The sequence below is a fragment of the Paralichthys olivaceus genome, chromosome 23 (genome assembly GCF_024713975.1).
Source record: "Paralichthys olivaceus isolate ysfri-2021 chromosome 23, ASM2471397v2, whole genome shotgun sequence".
Lineage (NCBI taxonomy): Eukaryota > Metazoa > Chordata > Actinopteri > Pleuronectiformes > Paralichthyidae > Paralichthys > Paralichthys olivaceus.
In genome coordinates this window covers 16,353,399-16,380,822 of record NC_091115.1, presented here as the reverse complement: position 1 = coordinate 16,380,822, position 27,424 = coordinate 16,353,399, and the positions used below count along the sequence as shown (strand labels likewise).

The 27,424-nt window shown below is 39.4% G+C and overlaps 1 non-coding gene across 1 annotated transcript; it reads left to right on the top strand.

The window, feature by feature from the left end:
- The first annotated feature begins 22,372 nt into the window (after positions 1–22,372).
- Positions 22,373–22,444, top strand: trnaq-uug (transfer RNA glutamine (anticodon UUG)). The gene has a single exon. It is a non-coding gene; the product is annotated as a tRNA-Gln (tRNA).
- The last annotated feature ends 4,980 nt before the right edge of the window (positions 22,445–27,424 follow it).

The following is a 27,424-nucleotide window of genomic DNA, read 5'->3' as shown; positions in this document are numbered from 1 at the left end:
AGTTTGTGAATAACATTGTTTTCTTGGCTGCAAGTTATTTTAAAAGAAGAGGACTCACTTATGTGTACGTGATGTGAATGATGTTGAAAACTTTTTTGGGCGGGCAATTCAGATTAAATTAAATGGACAACATCATCGAGTCTGGTTTCAAATTCATGTCCGTGGCTGAGAACAGGGAACAGACATGCAAGGATGGTTGGAACAAAATGGCAGCGATGCAACATTTGTTTGGTTTGCAACCATTAGTTTTATGTATGTATCCATATATAATGTCAAAAATGCAAAAAGAAAAAAATACCAATAAAAAATAAGACACTAAGTTCGAATCAGAGGCTACAGGCCAGCAAGGACTTCTCTTTGATTTAGAGATTGTCAGGATAAAAAAAATTATTTAATAATTTATTATCTATGTCTTGCCAGAGTCAAGTGAAAAATGATTTGAGCACTGAGTGATGGTCTTTAGGTGGGGATCCAAAATGGGTCCAAGCCAAAACCAGCAGAACCATATAAAGACTATCCTGAGCTACATCTTGGTTGAAAGAGAAATCCATTGTGTGGAGTTGGATACTGCCCCCTTGGTGGATTGCACCTTGGTGGGTTGTTGTTCAGGGGTTTCGCCAGAGAAACCTGATCTGCTCATGAGTGAATGCACATAAGCAGATCATCAGTGCGTATAACAAGCAGATTATCATCGAGGATAATAATAACAAAAATCATTTAGTCAATCAGAGCTGAATAATTGGAACAACTACATGTTATTGATTATTGGAGTGAAAGGGGGCATGAAATGCACAAAGCAGCAAAGTTGTTTACTTTGTTTAACTTTAGTTCCAGACTCATCCGGAGTGTGTAATCAGTGTGATGAAGTTGTTTCTGTCTCTAAAGAGACCATAGCTACACTAATGTAACTTGTATTGTAAGAGTAAGGACTCACCTTGATCCAAAGACTTTGGTCTTGGTCAAAGACTTTCGTTTGAATTTTCATTTTAACACCAAAAGTGCATGTAGAGATGGAAATGCAATCAGCTCGGAGCTAGTTTCACTTATTTAATTTGAACATTGTCAAATGTAGAACAAGTCTTTGAATATAAAAGCCCCAAATGTCATTTCCATTTTCAAACATTCCGAAAATTACATTTTAATTTTAAATGTGACTTGAAAGAATGGAAAATCTTTCAAATTCAATATTTGAGATTTTTGAACTGTGAAAATGAAATGTTAAAAATTAAACAGCTTTTCAATTTTCATTCCAATATGGTTATAAAACGCCAATACAGTATGTGAAAATGCAATTTGTATTATTGCATTGACACTCATACATATGCATGGAATTCTAAAGCTATTGTGGAATGACATTTCGATTTTCAAGGTTACATTATCATTTTAATAAAGTCTCCTATAGGCTTCCATAATGATGAGCTTTTAAAAAAAAACCAAAACTAAATCACGACTTGAATGATATTGATATAATCATTAGAGAAAAGAAATGCTGACAACACAGTCTTTGTTATGTCACTCCACTCATACATTTTCCATTGTATTTATCCACATACAACACACACTTTGAGTAGTCTCTATTTTGAAAATATTCAAAAGTGCATGGAGACATGCAAATGTAATCAGCTGCGAGCTAGTTTCACTTATTACGTTCGAACATTGTCAAATGTAGAACAAGTCTTTGAATATGGAAGCTCCGAATTCCATTTCTATTTTCAAGCTGTCTGAAAATAACATTTTAATTTAATTGCGAGTCGAATTTTCCTCGAATAAATGGTAGAGCTTTAACATTCAACACAATCTCAAACTAAATGTCTAACGGCTTCCCCATTTTCATTCCAATATGATGATAAAATGTCCAAGCGGTATGTGAAAATGAAAATGCAATTTGTATTATTGCATTGACACTCATACATATGCATGGCATTCTAATGCTATTGTGGAATGGCATTTGGATTTTCAAGGTCACATTATCATTTTCATAAAGTCTCATATAGGCTTCCATAATGATGAGCTTTTAAAAAGAACCAAAACTGAATAATTACTCAAATGATATTGATATAATCATTAGAGAAAACAAATGCTGACTACACAGTCTTTTCTATGTTAATACGCTCATACATATTCCATTGCACGTATGCACATGCACACACACTTGAATAGTATCTATCCAGTTACTTCAATGTGTGTGTGTGTGTGTGTGTGTGTGTGTGTGTGTGTGTGTGAGTGATTGGATGGCCCCTGTTAATGAATAGGTAAGGATGACTGAAACATGTGTTTTCACAGTTATGAGCCCGTGTAAAGGAAAAGACAGAGACGGAGATCAGACTAATCTCTTTACCATGAGGAGTCTCGGCTGAGGAAGCAGTCAGCAGTGTCGCCGTGGAAACCGCAGTATGAAGCAGGGTGAGAGAGCACCAACAGTGTAATAGCTGTGACCAACTGGTGATTAGATTTCGAGTTGTCTACATAGTTTTTCCGACATGTAGGCTTTTGCAAAATCTAAATCAAAAGATGTTATTTCAGTGAGGATGTGTGTGTGTGTGTGTGTGTGTGTGTAGGGTGGGGGATACAGATTCTATGCTCTAAATTTGAGGGGTTCAAATTGGCATGGTGTCCTTTTAGGTCTAAGCTTTCACATCATCTAAAGCTACAGATGAAGCATCAGTATTTTCACAGCGCATCATAAGTTCACTGTGAGGCAGACATTCGGGTCCAGATATGTAACTTCATTAAAATAAAGCTCATATCTAACTAACGCTTCAACTGCTGAGCATGTGCAATTATTAGAGTTTATTATTTGTGTCCTATTTGGTTGCTCTGAGTTCTCTGTTCCCTGTTATATTTTGAAATGTTGCTCATTGTGTGTATCTGACTTTATTTCCTGTCATTCTCCTGTTTTCCCGCCCCTGTGATCGTCTGAACTGGTTCCTGATGTGTCTTGTTGTCCAGCCATTTCTAGTTCCCTTGTGTTTCTCAGGGTTTTATTGAGTTAAACTTTCTTTTTGGCCGAATCAAAGAAACATTTTTCACTTGAACCTGTGGCTCCAGCACAGGCAGGTCCACCTACTCTCCTTTTCTTAACAGCTACTGCCCCCACCTACTATGTACGTATTGCATGCATATGCAACATGTTCATTTTGATGACGTGCACAACCTACGCACCAAACAAATGCAGGATACCCTAAGGGGGCATCTTGCAGTGCACCTGACTACACCTCATTTTAAAATCTGTGGGTGCTCAGATGGATTTAAATGCATTTGTTATTCAGGAAATATGAGCACTGTCACCATGCTTGGCACTACGTTGTATCATGTGGTGTTTTTGTCTTTCTTTTTAATCCGATTGTTGCTTGTTAATTGTTCTGTTGTTGTTGTTAACACAGACATGGGATTGGTATCCCTCTCAATCCACTCAGGAGTTTATTGTAGAAACAGCAGACTACTTCCATCTCTTTTGGATGAATCACCTCACAAAATGCTTTATTCCCATTAATGTTTAATTATTTACTAGTCCATTGTTTTGGACTGGCCTCACAAAAATGACTTACACATCAAACATTGGACTTATCCAGTTTAATGTCACATCTTAATACATCATTGTCCTGAGAAACCTGTGTTGTGTCCCTGGTGATGAACAATTTCTAAAAGCAATACATAAAAGTATCTAAGTAAAGTTTGCAATTATAATCCACTGTGAGCTACTGGCCATGTCAGCCTGAATTAAGACTAAACCAGAAAAAAAAAACCGTGTGGTCGCACTGAAATGAGCTAAGCTGTGTTTTAATGTTCTGAACAGTTAAAATGAAAAGCACTAAGCAAACTACAACAATATTTAGGATCCACTTAAGCTGCCACTATCTCTACTAAATTTGTTAGTCAAATTACAAAAATCAAATTACATTAAATCAATTGCTTCCCATGAAACTATCCTTTGATTCGGGATGTGTCAGCCGAACCTTCAGTGCCTCTCGGGAAAAACATTTGTCAAGTCATGAGCAAATTTGTGTTGAGTATATTTTTGGCTTGAAGAGCATTTTCATTGAGTTATTCCCCCCATGGTCTCCTTTGTCACAACCAGCTGCACTGAAGTTTAATAAAAACAGTGTTTCCTCTGAATGGGTCGTGTGGGAATACATTCTCTTGCACAAAGATCTAAGTATGCCATTTTTATGCTTGTCATGTGCACACAGCTTCAATCCCATCACTCCATTCTTACGAATCAAGAAAGCTTTGTGTCCTTGTTCATTCTTCTTTCTTTCAGTTCGGGTGTGCATTTCCTACTAGGTTAATTTCCCTAAGGAGTTTCTGGAACCCTGAAATGTAAAATCTTTTTTCTAGAATAGTCTCAGTAGCTCGCTCCATTATTTGTAAGGCTCATTCAGCATTCAGCCATCAGTGAGTGGACTCATTTGAGCTTCTTTTAGTAGAGAGCTAGCAGTGCATTGTCCGGGAGAATGAGTGTCTTCACCTTTCAACAGGGAGCAGGTGAAAGCACCACCTCAGGGGCCAATTGACCCATCTCACTACTAACACTCTCTGACAAGAAGGTCCTCTGCCACAACCAGCCATGGTCCTCGTAGACCATATCCTACTGCAGGTAAATCAACGATTACTCAAGTATTTCACCTCTGATATGGTTTCATAAAGCGACTTGCCAAACAAACAATTGTCTGAATATATTCTACACTTTCCTGTCATGAAGACCAACTCTCATCTTTTCCATGCATACAGACAATACATAAACCTTTAGTTAATCAGGTGAGTCCCATTTAGATATTTAAGAAATATCTAAGTACGTCATAAGCTTATCATGGAGCATAAAAAATGTGGAATGAACAATGCATGGCTGATTTTATGCATTTACAACTAATTGCATCAGGACGCCTTCCTCTATGATGCTTAGAGTCAGGGGAAAAGTACATTTAGTGGAATGACCATCTAAAGGAGGAACAAGAGGATCAGCATGGCTGTGAAATGTAAATCTGGCTATACATCGCAGCTGCTAACTGCCCATGATGGCATTAATAACTATATTCCACACTACATAATGGCAAATGCCTTGTGGTGCATAATGTCAGAAGTACTTACTAAAGGGTAATTTACCACAATTGAAAAAGCTGCATGTTTTTTGAACTTTCAGTTTCAGAACCTTATACAACCATGTTCACAGTTTTTTTTAGCTGTTTTTCTATTGTCTTATATTTCCAGCTGTATCCATACGGTTTACAGATTCAACAAAATGAAATCAAAATAAAATTAAAAAAAATCAAGGCTTCACTCCAGCTTAAAGGTACAAAATATAAGAGATGATAAGAAAAACAAAGGTAAAAGTAAGAGGAAGAGAAGGAAGACAAAAAAGGGGGAAAAGAAGGAGAGAGGGTATGTGTGTAGTGGCTTGAGCGTATGTGTGTATGCACAAAGAGGTATGTTAAGCTGGGAAGACAAAGATTCATTTATAATTCAGAGTGTGAAGGAGGATTCAGATCCCTTCACTGTATCAGTACGCCTATGGCAGGGCTCCATCTTCTAATAAATATTTCTTTTTGGAGTCTACGTTATTTGTTCCATCTGGTAAATCTCCCATATCTTCTCAGTCCACATATGAATTATCGGGGGGGTTAGGTTTTAACCACTTGATTGTGATGCATTTAATTGCTGCTGTTACCAATATTTGTAAAAGTTATTTTTTAGCTCTTCCATCAATGCCCACCAGTGTAGTGCCCGAAAAAGCTGCAGAACTATGTGCATTGTTTCCACCTTTTATATTGAAAAAAAATATTTGCATCTCATACATGTTAGGGTTAGGGTTAGATATTATAAATCAACCAGCATGACCGACATGTGTTTTTCTGGAATAATATACATCAGTCAAAATTAGGATGATGATGTTAAGTTTAACACACAATGTGGTTGCACTGCTGATCTTTTCTAAATCCCACAAAGGTCAAAGTCACAGCATGACTGCAGCTTTAAAACTTTACACTTCAGTATAATCTTGTTTGCCTGGTAGGGTTTGGCATGTGCATATGTCATTCGAAAGTAAATTTTAATTAATAGCATTTATTACCTTCACCTTGAAGGTACTCTTTTTGCCACTGTCCTTTTAATTGTTTGTTTGTCAGCAGGATTGCAGAAAAACTATACGTAACCTAACTTTTTTTGTCATCAATTGAGGGAATAACTCTTGGATCTTGGATGAAAGTAATCAGACATATCATGGAGACACATATGTATGATATATGTATGATTTGGAGCTTGATTGAATTAACGGGAACTGTTGGGCCTTGGCGGAGGCACACGATCTTCTGAGTGTCATTTTAGTTTTCAAGTATATCTGTATGGATTGCTACCTCCTGCAAGTTTCCCTTTTTTCCTTCCCCCCCTGTCTGTCTTCTCTTGTGCATTCACATTTGGTCTGTGTCTGTTTGGCTGACTGCTTCTCTACTTCCTATTCCCTTCAATTCATCTACACACCTCCAATTAACGCTGCACCCTCAAGCAGTACATAAGCCCCAACAGATCCTCAGACACCCGTAGTGGGAAGACACGCTACGGCCACTTCTCTAACTTTTGAAGAATTGTGTTTAGTGCTATTGTTCTGTCTGTCTTGTTCACTAATTCCAGCCTTTTTGTCTGTGCTCAGGTTCGTCCTGCCTTCCCTGAAATATCAGCCACACTCAGCCTGCTATGCTACTCACTCTGATTGGATTTGTGGTGGCCATTTGCCTGTTCACATTCTGATCCTGTTACCTGTGCATTAGTTACCTCCACCAAGGAGGTTATGTTTCATCTGCAATTGTTTAGATGTCTGTTAGTTAGTGGCATTGCACAAGAACTACAGGACGGATAACCACAAAACCTATGGTTCAGGGAAGAACCCATGGATTTCACTTTCTTGAACAATGTTGAGATGGGGCATTAGTCTTTGCAGAGGTCCACGTTCCTTTTCTCAAGAATTGATTAAGCCATTTCATGAAACCTAACAATATCTCCTTCTTAAAGCATGGAGCAGTCAGATGGGCTGATAAATTATGTTCAATAAACTGTAAATTAGTAGCCTACAATATATAATTGTTCTCCTGATGGGTTGAAAAGTTCAAAATGCATGGGCACTTGGAGCAGCCGTGGCTAAGGGGGTAGGGGTCCTCCAACCATAAGGTCAGTCAGAGCCTCAGTCTTCCCCATCTGCATGCCGAAGTGTCTTTGGGCAAATGCTGAACCCTGAATTGCCTCTCATAGAATAAAAAAGTGCAGCTAATAGATGCACTGTATGAATGTGTGTAAATGGGTGAATGGAAAATTGTACTGTAAAGAGGTTTGAGTGGTCATCAAGACTAGAAAAGCGATATATATATATATACATAAAAACCATGAACTATTTCCCATTTACTTGTAGCAGCTGCACCTTGCAATAGAGTTCCACTTGGACTGATATCCTGACTCCTGCACAAATGTAACCCCCCCCCCTACCCAGTCCTCTGCTGGGTCAACCTGAGTAGCATCAAATGTAATTGAAGATTTGGCCAGCTTATCTTACTGAGTGTGGAGAGACACTTAGGTAAGACCAGGGGCATGAAAACACAGCCTCTGTGACCCTTCCTGCTTATCACATACATACACATACAAACACACACTGACTCTCTCCCTATCCTGCACATCAAAGATGAGTTGAAAAGTAGCAGGGAGAGTGCGGAGTGTGAGGAGATTACCTGGTGTGAATTTAATTTCTTTCTTTGGCAGCAGCATCATCTGTTACTTTCTCTTATTAACGGCATAACAAAGAAGGCATTCCACTCCACAAGAAATCCTCCACATGACAGGAAAGTTAATATCCTCAAAGGAAGCATCTGAGCTTAACACACACACACACACACACACACACACACACACACACACACACACACACACACACTTATAAAAGGGAGCACCGGCTCCTATTGGATCAAAGTTAGACTGTTGACAGATAAGAGGTGATTTCTGATTCAGTTGTCTGCTTAGGGAGAATCGAAATCACGACCATGTATACTTATATCTACTAACATGGGATAAATGCAATGACTGATAAATGATCAAACATGCACAGTGGAATAAACAATCTTAAGAGTGATCAATCACTTGATCGCCAACAGATACTGAGATGTCTATTAAGAATTTTTTAGGGATTTCATTTTTGTAATGACATTGACCAAGAAATTTAAAGCGCGATGTAGAAATAATTGGCTTAGCTTGCTTGAATTAGAGCTGATGTGCTGTGCAGACTTCCACTGGAACCCACAGCAGTGGATGGTGGGACCCTAACGTTACATCAAACGTGGCTTTTCCCTGCAGCATCATTGATTTCCTGGAGACAGAGGGTTTTGCCAGTCAGCTCTTCCATTGGCACTGCACATTGTTGGTCAGACGGTCTGAAGCTGATGTATATGACGGGCTGGTGTCAGATCAAGGTGCTGACGAACTTCTCACCGAGTGACCAATTAAGAGAAACTGTCCGACACTCAGAAAACTGTTATATCGCAGTTGCAGAAAAACTACTTTCAAGGCGATTTTTTTTTATCGTTCAACTCACTGTTGATTTGTTGTTGTTGATCACAAAGAAAATCAAGCAAGAAAAATTATTAAAATAGGGGGAAAAAACTACAGAAGAGCAGTGGAAGGGAATCTAAGACATCAGATATTTGTATTACTATATCCAGTCGATGTGAATGACTGTTCGAACTCCCTCACATGACATCTAATTCTCTGCTCCAGTGTCTGCTTGTTTTAAAGCTTTTTTCCCTTTAAATGTAAAATATAGCAGATTATTATTAAATGCCACGGTGCAGGGAGCTAACTTCCTGAGCTGAGGTCGAGTAAACCAGACATACTCTATGATCTCATTGAACGGCAACTCCAGTACCCGGGCTGAGGTTCCATTTTATAATGGTAATGGGTTTCTCTTGCAGGGAAAAAATCATAATCGCTCTCCACTTATGTCTCTCAGGGGAGGAAAATGATGTCTCATTTCGAGAGTAAATGTGTTTTACACATCACTAAATGACAGTTAGCCAGATGATATATCTTACTATGATTGAGGATGTGTGTGTGTTCTGGCACGAGTCTGATTATGGGGACTTAGCAGTTATGGTTATAAGGTTATTGTAGGTATCCTAGGAATAGAATGTAAGTCAATGTAATGTGTATGTACACACACATGGGATAAGTAGAGTATTAAGCAACGCTCCATACAGAGAGAGACACACACACACACAGTTTTTATGAGATATCAATCACACTCTAAACTATTTCAGTGAAATTCTATCAAAGTTCCCAGATGACAAAATTGCTGAACTTCAAGTTGCAATCATGGAGAGCTGTTTGGGACATTCACATGAGATCAGAATCCTTGATAAGCACAGTGTATGAGGGCACATCAGTGAACCTCATACACACACATTCACAGACTACCTTCCAGTGTTTGTTTAATTGCTGCAATGCTTTATACGTGGCAGAATTGCAATGCTTTTATTTTGTAAAGTTGTGAACTCGGGTCTGAACAGACCTCTGAATAGCTGCAATGCCATTTATGAAGAAGTAACAGCGATTCAGTAACTTCTTCAAACTTATAAATATGGTAAATGGTCTGTGTTTATGTAGCATGATGAACACCAAGATTTCCAACTTTACTTGTCCAGCACACAAACAAAACAAAGTATTTTAGGCCCGTTTGAGGAGGACTCACTAATGACAAGGAATAATTCGGAAATAGGCTCTGGAGAATTAGCACAGGCCAAACAAGCAGGTTTACAATGGGCACTGCATAAGTTTTGACCAATTACATCACTTTTTTGCTGCATTTTGTGTTTAGAAAACGTAAGCACTTTGGAGGATTTGTGTCTGTACTCACTGTGTCACAGCTCATCTCTGCCTCACCACTCTGCACCGGCCTGCTTCAATCTGCCAATCAGACACACCCCTCTCATCAAGACAACTCCACTCACCTGTGCTCTCGGCTCTGCTCTGGCTGCATTTAAGCCCCAGCTCCACTCTCGCTCATTGCCAGATTGTTCTCGATGCTTGCACCAGACTCTCCGGCGTCTCTCTGCCTGATCTCCCGGTTTCGACCCCGCTTGTCTCCGACCACCCTGCCTGACCGATCTCCTGGTAATCAACTCGGCCTTCCGTCCCCGACCACGATCCTCGCCTGTCCCTTTCTGGATTCTGCCTGTCTGCTCCCTTGGCTATCCGGTGATTACCTGATTCAGCTCCGCATAGGGAGTGTCACTCTCGTCTCCTCTGTGGCATCCTGCTGTTCTGTGGCTCTGACAATAAAGTTTGTTACCAACGATACCCGCCTGTCTTTGTGCTGCTATTGGGTCCAAACCACACCCTTTACAAACTGTCTCCCATCTTTGAAATCAGTCAACTATAGATGAGGTCTCTTCATCATGTCCACTATCATCTCCTGGGTCTGATTTGTGTTGAGAGAAAGGTTGTCACACCAGTCCCCTGCTGTTTCTTTATGTCTGTTTCTGTGAGGTCATCGGCAGATTTCAGGATGCACACATATTCCAAACAAAAGCGTGGATGACTTTTTGACATAAAACATAAAGTTTACTACAATCGAAACACGAACAGTGCCGAAGCTGCTTTGAGACATTGACTGAACTCAGGGGATCCTCCGCACATTCCTGGAGGGGCTGTATGTGCGAAAACAATTGTCCCAGTGAGAGCCTCACCAGTCCCCTAGTGTTAAGTCTGCAGGAAGTCTGCAGGTGCTGATGTGAGGATATAGCAGGAGATCCTGCGCAGGATTCATGGCGAGCAAAGGGGGTTTTGAAGACGTTTATAACACACAACAGGGATACAAATGAAAAAAAACTAAAAGAATACAAATATCCCCAAATGAAAAAGAGGATACACTGAAGTAAAAGACACGAATATGTCAGGAAAGAGTCTGGTGATAAGAGCCGATGCTTATGTCGATGTGCTGTAACAAATGTTTTTTTTCTAATTACACAATAATGTTATGGCCTCACAACATCAGTACCCTATTCAATGTTATGGAGCAAAGATACACATATAGAGCAAAAGGTGACTTTACTCATTTCAAGCTTCACCCTTTCTGTTTCTGACTTAAAGTGAATATTTGTGTTCATCAATATTGACCATAAATACCTGCACCAGATTAAACTCTCTAATAACTCTCTGTTCTTGGCATTAACAAGAACATAAATGGGATCATGAGATGTATTCTGCTATCCAGAGTCGTAATACGTTATAAATGCAAACATGCATACAGTATATTGATCACAGGAAGAGTTGGGTGGCTTCTCTCGTCAGGAAGGCGTGGATTCCTCTAACGTCCGGCCGGATCCATCAAGGAACACATCCAGGTTCCTGGTGGTCTCCACAGTGACTGTATCTCACAGAAGTGAGATCCCCAGAGTGTGACAGTGCTGCAAACCTAGTCTTTTCTCCCTGGGGATTGAAAGGTAGATGACGTGACCAAAAGAGTGAATAAAAAATGAAACTTCCTGTTAGATATCATTGACAGAAGTTGTTGATGGTGCAACATTTCGCAATGCATATGTGAATACTCCTATGTGCAGTGGAAGCTGTAATACTCAAACATCAAGGATCCAGGTCCAGAATGAGCTGTTTTCCTCTCTCGTCGACAAGCGCCAGACTCAGACAACCATGAAAATGACAGAAAAGTCAAGCTAGCTTCTGGAGACAACAGCCTGCGGTGACCAAAAGAGTTCAGTCAATAACAAAATGAATGCAAACAGCCAACATCAGATCCTTTATGGGACAAAAACGCTGTTCTGATGTCAGATATATGAGATATCTCTTCCCCTCTTCTTCTTTTTCCTTCTTCTTCTTCTCATCATCAGATTCAGATTTACTTATCCACTTCATCTATTACACAACTGCTGTATATATAGTTATATTAGTGATTTATATGCTAAAATATGTATTCATCTGCTGTTACCAATCCTGTGTATATATTCTTCATCATCAGTATTCACCTTCACTGTTCATGATCTGTATAAATATATTCATACGCTCCAGTATTTATCTGCTGCTACCTGGTCCCGCACATATATCTTTCATTCACATTCAATTTAAAAAATGTGGATGTATTACTTCCCTCAATGCACTCCGATCACTTTAGTCATTCAGTAATCGTCTACGTTCTTACAATCAGTTTTCAGAGCCGTTATCCTGTTCACCATTCTTTTACATTTGCAAACTCTACTCTTGCTTTATAATTTTAGGATACTGTCCATAGATATTGCACTGATGCCATCTGTGTTTTCTTTATTTTAGAATTGCCCTCCAGGGACTAATAGAAGTGGAATTGAATTATTATTATTAACTTGCTACCATTAACTACATTACATCTACTAGTATCACTCTTATAGTTATTTTTGTTGTTATTTTTCTCTCTCTCCACAGTCACCAAAGTGTTTGCTGCTTGTGATAACTGTTGGGTTAGGACTCTACCCTTTAAGTACCTTGAGATAATGTTATTTTATGATTTGGCACCATACAAATGAAATGAAATTGAATTGAATTTAAGTGGTAAAATACTCCTTCACTTGCTTGCCCTGATGCCACTGACGGACAGCTGCAATGCTAAAGTAGGATATTCAGGTCTCCTCGTGAGAACAGCAAGAGGGATTAAGTAAATCACAGGAATGAACCCCTCATATGGTGAGAGAGCTCATACAACATTTTATGGGCTCATAAATCCCCCTTTCAGATATAACTCACTGTGCACAATGTAAAATGACACACGAGAAAAAAGGAACAACTTCAGGTCTGAAAGATAGGAAGTATATAAATAAAAGAACAGGCAACTTCCTAATGAGGAACATGTATAGGTGATGTAGGCTGGGGGGCTTTGCTGCCGGTGCCTGACTGCAAGGAGAGCAGCTCTGCCGGCTATGGAGAAAAAGTACAAGGGAACTATGAGGGTGGTAAGAAGGTGGCTGTCTGAAAGATAACAGAATGCACAAGTGATTTAATGTGTTTCTGTTTCAGAGGCTTCACACAGTGGCCAGTAGAAGGTGCAGCTAATAACTGGAGTTATCTTACTTTCATTACGATTTACAGCAACTTAACTTCTGGCAGCAAAGGACTGAGGACATTCACTTTGTTTGTTCGGAATATAAGCATCTTTTATGTCATTAAAGAAGGTGATTCTTGTTATGTGCTGGAGATGTTGACATAGTTAGAGGTAGTTTTATTATGTGTGTGCAGAAATGTAATGGTTCTGACCTTAATGGTTCATTAAAATAGAATACTGGCTGCAAATGTAGTTAGGTACTCATGGTGGAATTCAGCTAATTTAATTTGCAGCTTTGACTTCAATGGGGGGAAACAATGCAGGCATCGTCATGCAGTATTTTATAAAAGATGCCAGTGTAAGGTTTTAGAGCATTAAGCAATTATTGAGTTATAACATAGTGTCCGTTTGTGAAAATGTATTTATGTTAATGTTCTCAGATAACATAAATAGGGGGAATTTGGGTAATCTCGGACATTGGGTAATGTGGGCGACTAAACTCTTTCTTTTCTAAAAAATTTAGTCAACATTACTTTTACTACAGGGTCAGCATGGACATCATGTGAATGACATCACTTGACTTCATAGAGGTACAGTAAATAGTAAATAAAGTTATTGTTATTGTTGCTTGCTATTGATTGAATTTGAATAGATTTTTAAATAATGTGATACACCTTTAATTGATCATTTTGAATGAATATTATAGTTTCTTAATCTAAAAGAGGGTTCTTTTTAAAAGGAAAATAGGACTCTAAAAAATTGGTAATATTGAGCTTGACCCGTATAAAGTAAAGTGGATTCAGCCTATTTTAAAGCCTAATATTAAGTGTCCCAGATTATCAAATTCAGGTAGATTTTTTTTGGTACAAAGAACACTTAAAGCTGTGTCATGTCTCCTCTGAGTATGATATCTCCATTCTTTCTTCTGGTGTGGTTAGACAGCTTAAGGATTACAGCAAATAATTACAATATGATGATCCAATGTGTAAAATAGATATCGGAATAAGTTGTAGAAGTCAAAATTGCAAAACATTTTCCATGTTACCCTCATTCATCCTACTGTTCATCTCTCCCCAAGTGCCTAGTGTACAGAGCCATCTGGCTGGCATGGGTTTCAGTCATAAATGAGGCAGTGCAGCTAAGTGTGTGCAGATTTGTGTCTCCAGGTGTGTGTGTGTGTGTGTGTGTGTGTGTGTGTGTGTGTGTGTGTGTGTGTGTGTGTGTGTGTGTGTGATGTACAGCCTGGCCGAGTGCGATACAGCTGCAGCAGTCTGACTTCCCACCCCTGACAGCTGCTTGAGCAGGCCCTCTACTGTGAGGGGCATGTGTCCATTAAGCTCTGACACCACCTAAAACAAATCAGTCACACAATTAACTCCAATAACATGAATGTAACATGAACCCATACTAAATACGTCTGACAAGGCTTTTTAATCAGCGGATATGGTGTGTGCTGCAGTTAAAGCAGATTTACAGAGCAGATGACAGCTTTCAAGAAGCGGGGGGGGGGGGGGGGGGGGGGTCAGTGTAGAAGACTAAGATGGTGCATCAAGCCAAAACTATAGATATTAAAAAAGTAGTTAGTCATTTTAGTCAGATATGGTTCTAAGTGTTCAGTGACGTAACAGTGATTGTGTGGTGTTTAATTTGTTGGATGTAGAATGAGGAAGGAAATGTAGTTTGGCCACAGAATGAGGAAAAACCCAGACGTCTTTGATCTGGGTTTATATCTGTCTGTGATATTTGGAGTAACTGGAGCAACATTTTGCCAAACTTACAGCATACTGACATTTATATAAACTTTAAGTCTAAACTACTTTAAAGATTTACAGAAAAAAACAATCTTGTTTCCCTGGGGGTCCTGAGGACACACTGTAACCTCCTCTGCTTGCTTGTACATCTTTTGCAGACTCAAAATTTGTCATTCTCACAACAGTTTCTACTCGACGCCAAAACTTATCTTAAAGGTTCAGTGTGTAGAATTTTGTGAAAACTCAAAAGGTGTTTAGTTTGTCCAGTCTGGACTAATGTAAAAAACATGTGGCCTCTGTAGAGAGGGTCCCCTCGATGTAAATATAAAGTATTTAAATATAAAGGACCTTTTCTGGGGTAAAGAAAACTACAAATCATGCAATTTAGATGAAATGAACTAGTGAAAACATCATTAGGATTATTCTACATTAGATTTCTGCGAATTTCTCTTTCACCTAAATCTTACACACTGGACCTTTAACTCATATATTGGTCATAGTTAAAAAAACTGTTTTACTTCGACCACTTCACCAGATGACCGTGCAGTTGTGTGTTTGTGTCTATACAACTGCAGGGAAAACACCATTAAACACGTTGTGAACTGCCACGTATTCATCCCCCAGCACTAAGCCGTGTTGACTCTTTTACCATGGTGGAAAAATCATAAAAGTGCCACCCAGTTTGAAAATCAGAGCTGTCTGTCATCATCAGCGCTGCTCCTCCACATTTATCAGGCCAATTCGATTTTTCTGTACATTGCCTGCAGGTAGCACGGGTTTTAGGATGCCTTTGAACAGAACAACTAAGAATACCCCTTTGGATTCAGAGGAGCTGCAGGAATAAAGAAAGACAAGGAATGTGAATAAATAACCTCAGTGTTGGTGGTGGAAAACCTGCTCAGTGATGATCAGGCCTGGCTAACAAGCATTGGAAAAGATAACGACTGATAAACACACACACATAACGCTAATTCACTCAGGAACACAGGTGTCGCATGGAAGTCATAAGACTGTAATTCTTTCATTTACATTGCAGGTCAAAAGAGGAGCAACTTCATCAATCTTCTGGCCAATTTAATTAGACTGAGCTGACAGGAAGGTTCCTGGAGGACATCGCATTGTTGCTGAGCGTGAGGATGATTCAGAGTCGAGCAGAAGTGTTTAATAAGCACAGTGCAGCTTTCAGCCCGCAAAGTCGTTAGCGAGGACGTATACAGTAGACCTCGAGCGAGCTGAAGAGCTGAAGCTTTACAAAATGCTCGGCATGGATTCTGGGAAGGTAAAAACGACATGAATGTTACGTATGAACTTAACAAACGACAAATATCTCAGCGAAAGCCTCAATTCATCTTTTTGCCGTCACTGAGCACATCTCCACTTGTTCAGAAAGTGACACAGTAGACCCTATTTGCACTTATTCACTTTAAGTATCTCCAATCTGAAAAACATTGTGCGTTTTGTAGCCATTGTTCTCTTTCATTTAGGGGACAGGAAAAACAATACCAACACACACAATCATACAAAGGCCACTCTCTATTTTTGCTGTAATCAATGCAAAAGTGGTTTTCTACTGTTTCTGCCAGTTTGGTGGATTATCTTCATGTCAGTGACCACCACCTCATGTTGCACGGGATAACCAATGCAGATTGTCCTCATCATGACAAATATATCTTTTTATTACTTGAGAAACACAAAAGTTTATTTTTTGAGACAATACAGTGAACTGCCACTGTAAAGACGATGGGCTGCTGTTTGTTCGTATTCACAGGCCGCTGCATTCGGGTTTCCTTCCTTACAGCGTTGGTTCCCTGAGTTCTGAGACAGTGTCCACGTGGTTGCTGATGTGTGTCAGATGCTGCAGGCTCTTCGAAGGGATTCCCATACTCCCAGGATTTGTGCAAAGTGCCAAGGTGTTCTTACATTCACCACCTTCGACCCTCTAGGTTTGTCAACCTTCAAGGAGACTGCTTCTTTGACGTTGACATATTCTATCTTAAATTATTCCTTCTGACTGTGTCGGGTTTCCGCTGCGCTATGATGGATCTCAGGATGACACTGTACATTTATATGCATAAGCTGAGCAAATTTGCTTTGAAGGAAAGCTAGCGCAGTTGTTTGAATGAGCAGATTGCTTTCTTATTTGATGTTCTCATTCAAAATTATCTATCCAAATAAAAGTTTTGTACTGATGGAAAAGAGGTTTCAATTTTAATCATTTGAACATCACAGAAACTAATTGAAATAGCATTCTTTTACCATCAGAGGGGATTATTGGAGATTTACCTCCTCTTAACATCTCTCAAATTAGCCGGAATTAGGTCAAAACCATTTTTTAAATTATTTTATTAAGTGTGCGAAACAGTCTTGTGAGGAATGATGCTCAGTAAAGGCTGCTTAATTACATTAAGAATACAGTACATCTTTTAAAATGAAGGGAGTAAAGTGCACAACAAACTGAGTAAGGTAAAGTTCGAAAAAGGTGGATTTTTAGGTTTGCCAGATATGATTCATCTGTCGCTGTCAACGCCGTTAACGCTGATGATTTGAAACAAAATTCCAATTTTAACTTTTGTGAAGTGATTTTCTAAAAGTTCGAAAATGAGTGCTGTATCCTCCTTGCTGATTGACAAGCAAGCCGGTGCGGTATGATCCGTCAGCATGGCGGCCACACACACTAAAGCATATTCAGCTCATCTATATGACTCTAACTATGACCATAATTTACAGAATGAACATGATCTATCAAAGAAGACTTGAAACTATTGATTGAGACCATAGATTTGTAAGGAAAATATTGACAGTGGTAATAAATCAAGTGAGAATTAGGGTCCTTTTCTCATAAACGTCCTTTCAAATAGACTTTTCTAAAGAGAAATGCCCCTGCTGGCCTTTATAAAGAATACAGGTTTAAACTACTTCTGCTTTGGCTTCACTTTTCAGACCATCTTATTCCCTCTTTCTGTACAGCCGATGGACAGTGCACTGTGCATGGCGCCATCATCTAATGTGGTCTTCATGGACAATGAATCATATTAATTAAATCATGGGACAGTGATTGAACCATCTGTCTGGGGTGGCTATGGGGTGGCCCGTGGCCCCCTTGCCCTCCCCTCAGTGGCGCCAGTGGTAAAGCTCTGATTGTCTCTTCAGTGAATTAAAAGAAATGATTTCTCATTTCTGTTCCATACAGGTCTTTCTGTCCCTTCCCTCATCCCATCTGTCCATCACTTCTTTCCTTAATTTGTCCCAACATCCTTCTCTTCCATCCATCATCCCCTCTCTTCCCGTTTCTTTGCATCTCCCTGAGGTTTTCAGAGGACTGATGTACAGCAGGATCATTAATGAATGCCAGCAGTGGTGCCTCTGCAGTAAAAACAGTTAGCAGAGGCAGCAGGAAGATTTATTATATCTCTTTCTGTAAATACCATTAGTCGGGGTGAGTGTCTAAATTAAATTTCTCTATCTTTGTGTATTAGGTTAAGCAGACAGTTTGTGCTGTCTTGAGTGTTGTTGGCCAGTAGGTTTTCCTGTTACCGTTAATAAATCAATCAATCAATCAAATTTTATCTGTATAGCTCATATTCACAAATCACAATTTGTCGCATAGGGCTTTAACAAGGCGTCAGATCATGACTCCGGATCGCACCTGTCTGTGCCCGTCACGTTGAGTCTCTTGTTGTGTAGCAGCTTTACACGTGTGTCTCATAAACTCCGGAGAGAATCAAACAAACACAAAGTCAACATCAGTCATGTACGTGTCCTGCTTACTTGTGATCAGTGATGGTGTTTGTTGTTAAAGTGTAAAGTGAGCGCAGGTCAGAAAGGGAGTGGAGGAGGAACAGACTCCAGCAGAGACTCTGACACAGGACGACCGGACAGTTGTAATGACAATCTCCTAGAAAGATTGTCATTACAGAGTAAAGTGTACGCACAACAAACTCTTTTCCAGGTTGATTTCTTGTTTGAAACCGAAGTAGATATAACATGAGTTTAATAGTTAATTCCAACCAATTGATGTTGCTACAGCTAAAGGTACGCAGGAGAAACCACGTTCATTTATGTACAGGCTTGTCTACAAAGATTTTTAAAACCTTTGTCGTAAAAGTTGTATATAATCAAACAAGGATCTATACTGAACGCTCCAGTTTTCCCTTCACATTGACTTTTGAAAATATGTTATGCATTTCCTGCAGATCCCCTCTTTTTTTGGGAAAAGGGTGAGGACTTCTGCCCCTTGGAAGTCAGTCTAAGAGAATACTTAACATGTCTTTACCAATGAGAGGCAGTAAAGTCTCATTTGTCTATGCAACAGCAAGACCCCCCCTAGTAGCCCTTGGTAGGCCCTTACCTGGCTAATTCATCACATCTGGCTACTCCTGTCACTGGTTGGCATCTGTGTATCAATAACCACCCACGTTTGGAAAATAAAACTCTATTATGGCCTCAGAAAACCTCCCAGCTCCATTCCATCTTCCATTCACTTTCATTATCAGTGGCAGGCCTACTGTGAGTTTCCTGAAGAAAAGTTATATTTAAAGTTTTAAGCATCAGTGAAACTAAAGAGGGAAGCTCCCACTTTCAACATTTACGTTTAAAGAACTCAGACTTGTGCCACATATATAGATACAGAATAAAGATGAAAAAAAGAAAATGATTTAAAGAAATAAAAAAAGAAATAAACTTGTTACTCATCAGATATGTCTTTGATTCAACATTCTTCAAAAGAAAATGTCCTGCTCAGTGAAGGTTATCTGCTGTGTTCTCTATGAAAATTCTGATTCATGAAACAGTTTGAAATCTGGGAGAAAAACGGTTTCCTTCAGAGACGTTCTGATCAAGAAGAACCCACAGCCCTGATCTAACATGTCTTTAGATGTCTCACTGTCACCTTCCCGTGTCTTGACTGTCCATTTTACCTGGCTGAGAAGAAAGGCACGCTTTCTCTGAAATCTTACCCTCCACATCGTTACTTTTACTTTCTGGGATCATTCTTTAAACTGATAACTTTGAATTATCATCAATCACACTATCTTCTTCATCATATAAAACAGACTCTGCCGCTCTTGTTACTGTCTGCCTGATCATCCCCTTCATTCCAGCCGCATCTCTCTGCTCTCCTTGCCGACTCAGCAACTGCCTTCATTCTGTTGTCAGATTTGTATTCACGCTTCTTCCTGTGTGTCTCTCTGTTTTGCTGGACCATCGTCTCATAATTAAATGACATGATTAAATGTCTCTGTGGTCCCCACACTTAAACCTGGTTGAATATCATAATCAAATTCCAATGGGTTTTTTTTTATTTTGGTTTATCTCAGAATCACATGAGCCTGTTTTCTAAAAGACATGATGCTTTAAATGAGGAGACTGCAGAGAGGAAACATTGTTCACATTAGCATTACTAACACTAACTGCTTGTGTCTGGTACATTCATTTTACAACATCTCGTCAAATTTCTGAAACCTATGTCTGCCTGTATGTGGAATTCATATCTCACAAACCATTCATCTTGTTCGATTCATAGTGGCCTGGTGTAATTTTCAATATTCATAAAATGTGACTATGCAGGTAAACAACCCCTTGCAGGTAAATGACAGCCCATTGCTCAAAACTGGCGAAAAAATGCGAGCAATAATATCAGGCCCAGCAGATCAATTTGATTATTCTCATTTCACCATATCTGACTGAACACAGACATTGACTTGTGTTGTGGGTGCTGATCTCCATCATGGCAGGAACATTCGCAGAATCACTTCCTCTTTAGCAATTTGCCTACAAACTAAAAGTGAATGCTTGTTTTGCAACTGCAATGCTTTATATTGAGCTGGATTACAGAAGGTTTATTTGTGGTGAACTTGAAGATTGTTTCGATTTCTTCGCACATAAATATCCAACTTATAATGTATGACAGAAATAACACCAGCTGTGTAAATCATTCACACTTATATATAAGACTAACGTGAACAATAATAAATCAGTTTCATTTTATGAAAAATATTGACTATAAAAAAAAACTGGAATCCTATCATAGGCCACTTTTACAGTTTGAGTAAGAAAGCTGCAACAAACATTACCACAAGCCACAGCAAACCGCCCATTCTAAACAGGCATGCTTACAACGAGCAACAGGGTTCATAGCAGGTTCACAAGAACAGGTGCCTTCACAACAACTGCAATGAACACTGATTCTCCAGTTCTGTGAGCCACACTGAACTTTGTATAAACACGTGAACAGCAGCAGTCGGAGCTGTGCGGAGTCAAATTATTATTATTCATTCACTTTTACAGTTTTTTTCCACTTTTACAGGGAGCCACCTGTAGCTGTGCTCTGCTGCCTTCCCCCCTGGAAAACACTACAAACCTACTCAATCAAAAGACTGATGTTCACGGTAATAAAGCTTGAGCCCATTACGACAGTTTTAGTGGCTCAGAAGGTAGAACGGGGTGTCAACTAACCAAAAGTGTGCATGTCAGAGTGTCCCATCGAATTACCCTCAGTGTGTGAGTGGGATGTGATAGAGAAGGGCTTAACTGCAGAGTGAATGGAATGAGACTTGTAGTGTAAAGTGTTTTTGAGCAATTGTTGAGGCTAGAAAAGACACTAAAACCTCTAAAATGTAGACTTTAAACCCTTAAGGAGAACCATCGGTTTCACTGGTAGACACTATTAAAACCGCATTGATATCGGCATCATGGACAGCTTTATTCAATGGCTCAAACCATGGATGACAAATCTGGTCCAAGAAAATTTAAACAAGTAAATGTGTGTGCGAGACACATAACCTGCTTGAGGCCTCTACATTCTTTTTTTTGGAAGAGCCGCCTATTAGTGACTCAGGGTCTCTCATGTCTCCGGCATTTCCATCATTTAGACAAAGGACAGCTGCCACTTACAGTCGGACCTCTCCTATCTTTGTTGTGCACGCAAACATTAAAATGCAGCGCCGCCACAGCGAATGCACAATCATCCCTGCAGGAGGGGAGAACAGAGGATGAATAAAAGCTGGTGACAGAGGACAATGTCGACAAACTGAACAAAAAAGGAAATCATTTTCAAGGGATGTCGTGATTCTGACTGTTCAGCTGCAGGTCACAAAGTAGGAGAGCATTTCTCTGCCACATTCAGTAAATTCACGGGTGAATAATCAGCAATCTGTTGGCCACATTTTAGTTATAATTATATATCAGTATTATACAAACAATTCTTACAGCTGAATCTGTCAAGAGTAGACATCTTGCAAACGTATCTCCACAGCAATGCATCCGCTGGAGATGGGTCTGGCTGCACCCAAAATAATAATAATATTAATGTTCTTGCTAATTTGTATTTCCTTAACCTGATCCATTAATGTTTCTTTCACAAAAAAAAAATGACACAAGTATATTTTCAAACTGAAAGTCATTTTTTCACAAAAATGAGTACAAATGCTATAATGTTATTCATATGATGTTTAGTCATTTAGTCCCATTTACATTTGAGTTACAACTAATTAGTCTTGCTTTTTCAACTCTTTTTATTAATATTGTAAATTGTCTGTACGATTTATTCTGTATAACTTATGTCATATATAGTGGTTCCATGGTGTAATGGTCAGCACTCTGGACTTTGAATCCAGTGATCCGAGTTCAAGTCTCGGTGGAACCTAATTCTTGTTGCAGTTAATTATACTCTCAACTCTGAGCGCTCAGTCAGTCATTGGAGGATTGTGTCTCGAAAACAAAAAACCTAATCCCTCGGCCTTTTCTCTGTCTACGGATAACTGTACTGGACATGTTTCATAATAATCATGTGACTTATATATACGAAAAATATAATGATTCAAACACAAAAAAGTATATGTTTTAGATACAAAATGATTTAAAGTGTCTAAGTTATATGTATAAAAGGGAATTTATTTCTTATTTTTTATCCTATCTGATAATTTAATCAGTATTTATTGAATTTCGACCTGACTGAGCTGTTTCAATCGCCCTTGTTAATCAGTATTTCCTCTAAATTTGCATTTAAAGTGAAGCTATGGACATTCACTTTCTAAACCTTCTAAGATTATAAAACTATCGAGGTAATGTGTGCACAACATCAGTTAATATTTCTTCAAGGTTTATTTAGCCAAATAGTTATTAAATACGATCCTTGGGACCTTGCGAGGTCTCGAAATCCAGTACCTGGCAATCCAAGTGCTCAGATCTATGAGAGGAGAGCTGCCAATAACAAGTGTGACTGATATAAGTATGTAACTCACAGAGGGGTTACTAGGTTAGGTATTATGTCAGAGGAAGCAGGATAGACAGTCTCCTCGCCTCCAGCTTAGTAAGTCTTAGAAGCCCTATAAGGATAATATTCTTTAGGGCTATAGACTCTAACCCTTTAAACGGAGAGCTGGACAGCATTCTCCGTATTACTTTAAATGTTTTCCAGTGTTTCCATTGCTTCCTTATCATTTGTAGAATTCAAACAGCTCTTATTATGTTAGGGTCATACACCCATGGCTGATCAGCCTGTGGTTGTCCTGCCTTAGAAGAGGGTTCCTTGTGATTTAAAGGCTGAAACACCTGATGACGCCAAGGTCCACAACTGAAGATTTGTCCCTAACAACAGGTGGTGGTCGCTAGCATTGACTTTGGCCCAATCACATTTCACCCCTTCTCCCGACCCCTATCCCTTGTTTTCGAGGGTTATCTTGCCCTTTGAAACGCAGTCACAAATCTTTTAAAATCTCCCCTTTCCCCTCACATCTGTCCCTTTCATCATTCCCTCCTTCTTTCCATTCATTCGATTCGTCATTTCTCCCCTTCTTCCTCCTGACATCATCATATTTCAGACAGCGCCATTGGCCGATGATAGTCTGGGTTTTGCCAAGGAATTTCCGACTGCTTCTGATTGTATTCCTCCTGTGTAGGGCTGTTGCCTTAATCTCAAAGGTAAAAAATGTTTGCATCAGCTGACAAAAGACAAAAGACAAAAGTGGGCACATTTTTCTCGTTGGAGTGATTATCATAAGTTATTATAAGTTAATGTTAATTGCAATCTCTTGTTGAAGACTAATCATATCATTGGACAATTTAAATATGCAGATTCTAGTAAGATTAATTCTAACTCTTCTAACTTATCAGTGTTTGTGCTTACATCAGCATAACTGTCACGTCTGCGACACTTTTCTTCCCTTGGAACAAACCACAATTACTGTTTCACACTCCGTCATTGTCCCTGGCACCTTAAATCAATGAGAAGTCATGCATCAAATGCCTGCTCCGCAACACTGAATTGATCATCATCAATTCCACCAGTGACTTGGGAGAATACAAACACAGATGATGCTGCAAATTAAAATCAGTTCACTCTTCCAGTAGTTAGGTGTGAGATAAAGAGAATTTGAAATTTCTGGACCCCCAGAGAAAAGCAAGGAGACGCAGTAAGCCAAGACTAAAAAAGTCCTGAGCTCGGAACTCATTATAATTCTGTTTATCTGAAAATGTATTTCTGTTTCTTATTCAAACAGTCATATCTGATCCCAACCAGTTCCTCACTCTGTACTTGATTCAGAGAAAAGGGAAATTGAGGAATCAAAATTCAACATGGAGGCGTAGTTTAAATGCTTATCAATTTCAAATCAAGCATTGTGCATACAAGTAAACCAGATGCCACTATGAATGCATTGTCACATTTGTTTAGATCTCTTTTTACATTAATCTTTTTCATAGTTTACAACTACACCAGATTCCTCTGTTGACATTTTACCACAGAACAAGTTCTGTTGTTGTCTTTAGGTGTGAATGATCTAATCTGATACATCCAGCGCTAAGTGGGCTTTTACAACGGTTAGTTATTTAGAAGATGTGCTTGAGTAATGCCACAACTCTCAAGTTGGGCACTTGCTTTGGATAGTAGTGGTGCACATCCCCAAAACAGCACTAGACTGTGAGGCAGTTTATGTGTTTACAATGTGTAATTTAATTAAAACAAACCTGTAACCTTCAGTTTATATCTGTGACACACAGTGGAAACTGCTTATTGTGATCACAAATACAGTATTCAACTGTTTATATTGTTTAAAAAGCTTGGGACAGTATCATTCTTATAAAAATACTGTCTTAATATGATTTTAAGGTCTTCACCTTCTATGCAAAGTGCCTTGAGATAATGTATATTATGGTTTGGCGCTGTACAAATAACATTTAATTGAATTAATAATTCGGTTATAGTGATCGAGTAATCTGCTTACAGTGTTCATTTTGCATCGTTTTATACATATTTGGACATTTAAAAAAGTTATTTCTTATAGATTTTACCAGTGCCAGCAGTAATTTATTGCTTCTATCTGTCTCTATCACACAATTGAATTGAGCTAAACCGAGTGGCCCGTCACTTCCTTCGGCTCTCCGTACATTGACCACATTTTTGTTGTTGTTTTTACCCAGTCTGAGTCTGATGATACTGTATGCAAGAACGAGCAGGACGAGCTGATGAATTTGTGTGCAGCAGTGAAGAAAGAGTTGACCCATTGAAGAAAAGTGTTGATCAGTGTTGATATGCCAATGTTATTATTTTTTTTTTTAAATCTACATTTCAACTGTAGCGGTTAAGAGACGTCAGCTGAGTCAGTTTCAGTGTGTTTGTGTGTTCGTCAGAGAGAGTTTGACCAGCGGAGTAATTTCGTGTGTGATAAAACATTATCACTACAAACCGTCTCCACTGTATCAGACATGATTCTCAATGTAATCCATTTGATTAGAAGATTAAATGTGCTCTAATAGAAGTAATCAAGTCATGCCCTCTGCCTAGCCTGCAGTGTCCTTCTCTCTGTGTGTGTGTGTGTGTATGTGTGTGTATGTGTGTGTTTGCCTGAGCGGAAACAGGCGAAATGGCAGCTTCATTTTTGTTGGTCTAGGAGTATGATTCTCGCTTAGGGTGCAAGAAGTCCTGGATGAGCCCTTTACCACGTTGACTCAAACCTTTCACTCAAAGAAGGACTGTCTATTTCGGTCAGTGTAGTGGAATGAGTGGCCATACTGTTTGATTACCACTTGAACAATAACCACTACTGTTTACCGAAATGGCAGCTTTCCGAAACCCTCATTTTTGTGGCTCGTTGGTCTAGGAGTATGATTCTCGCTTCGGGTGCGAGAGGTCCCGGGTTCAATTCCCCGACGAGCCCTTTATCACATTGACTGCAACCTTGTCTATGAAGACATACTGTCAAACTCTGTTCTAGTCAATTGAGCTAGGGTTACAAATGGGCTATGGAACCATGAAAACCCCCCAAAGAAAGACAGTAACAATGTCAGTTAGACTCTTCAGAGATATAGGAGAAGGATATGTCAATATGTGGCCTTTAGAATTTTAATCTTGTGTAGTATAGACATTGTTATGGAGGAGGGAGGGGTGACTAAAATACTCCATCAAAATAAGTCACAATTTTCAGAGAAATATGCTGCAATTCTCTATATACAGCCATTAGAAGTTTAGTCATCCGTAGCATAGACATCATCATCAGGAGACAATAGTATTTCTATTCTGGTCAATGTAGAGGAATCTATGGCCATACTGTTTGATTCCCACCTGAATAATAACCAACACTGTTTACTGAAATGACAACTTTCAGAAATGTTCTTTCTTGTGGCTCATTGGTCCAGGAGTATGAGTCTCACAGGGTGCAAGAGGTCTCCAGTTCAAATCATGAACAAGCCTGTTGCCACATCAAGACCCATCACCTCCATACCAGCAAACATGCATATTTCTAATTTAATGTCAATCCTTTAAATAGGCATATCTCCCTAAATGTTTTCATCAGTGAATGTACTTTGTTACTTTAAAAGTATAACCACTGAAAATCTCTTTGCTTGTTTGACTTATTTCAGTGATATAGAGGTGTATTCTAAAACCCCATGAATTCAAGGACGAATGTGATTACAGGTTCAACTGACCTTTCTAACCTCAATCAATCACAAGGGCAGGAGAAAGCTGAAGTAATTTTTTAACCTCTGGACACTTTGAAAATCTTTTCTTTAGCAAAGGTTAATTCTGGCCTATTTTATCACAGGTTATACTTTTCCTTACGACCTTGCTCCAGATGTAGTTCGAAGCATTACGGCCTTTACAACACAGAGCTTCTATGCTTTCTGGAGCTTTATCTTCTATTGCCACCGCACTTCCTTTAACTACAGGCCTTACAGTGTGGTGTGCATGTCCTCTGTGTTACCTCATAGGCTGAGCTGAAGCCAAAGTGATCTGACAGACAGGTTCATGCCCACAGACAGCTTCCTCCCCCTATACTGAGCCGATGTGATTAGCCCTGAGGCAAAGAGTATATGGCCTGCCTCTGATGTATAATTCAGGAAGGGAGGCTGAGACAAAGAGACAGACACATAAGCACACTGAGGTTTTAAAGCATCGGGGCTCCAGAATGCTTCAGGATGGGGCCCCTCCTGGAATAGACCTCCCCTGACTTGGTGCCCAGTCTTGGGCTGACCTGTGGAAGATGTGCCCTTGATCAACATCCAGCCTCTATTGTGCTGCTAAGCACAAAGCCCCCAGGGGGGGCAAACTGTTTACAACAGGAATTTCTTTACTTTCACGATTCATCTGCATCCAAAGGTGACACATGCTCCAAAAATGCATTGAGGA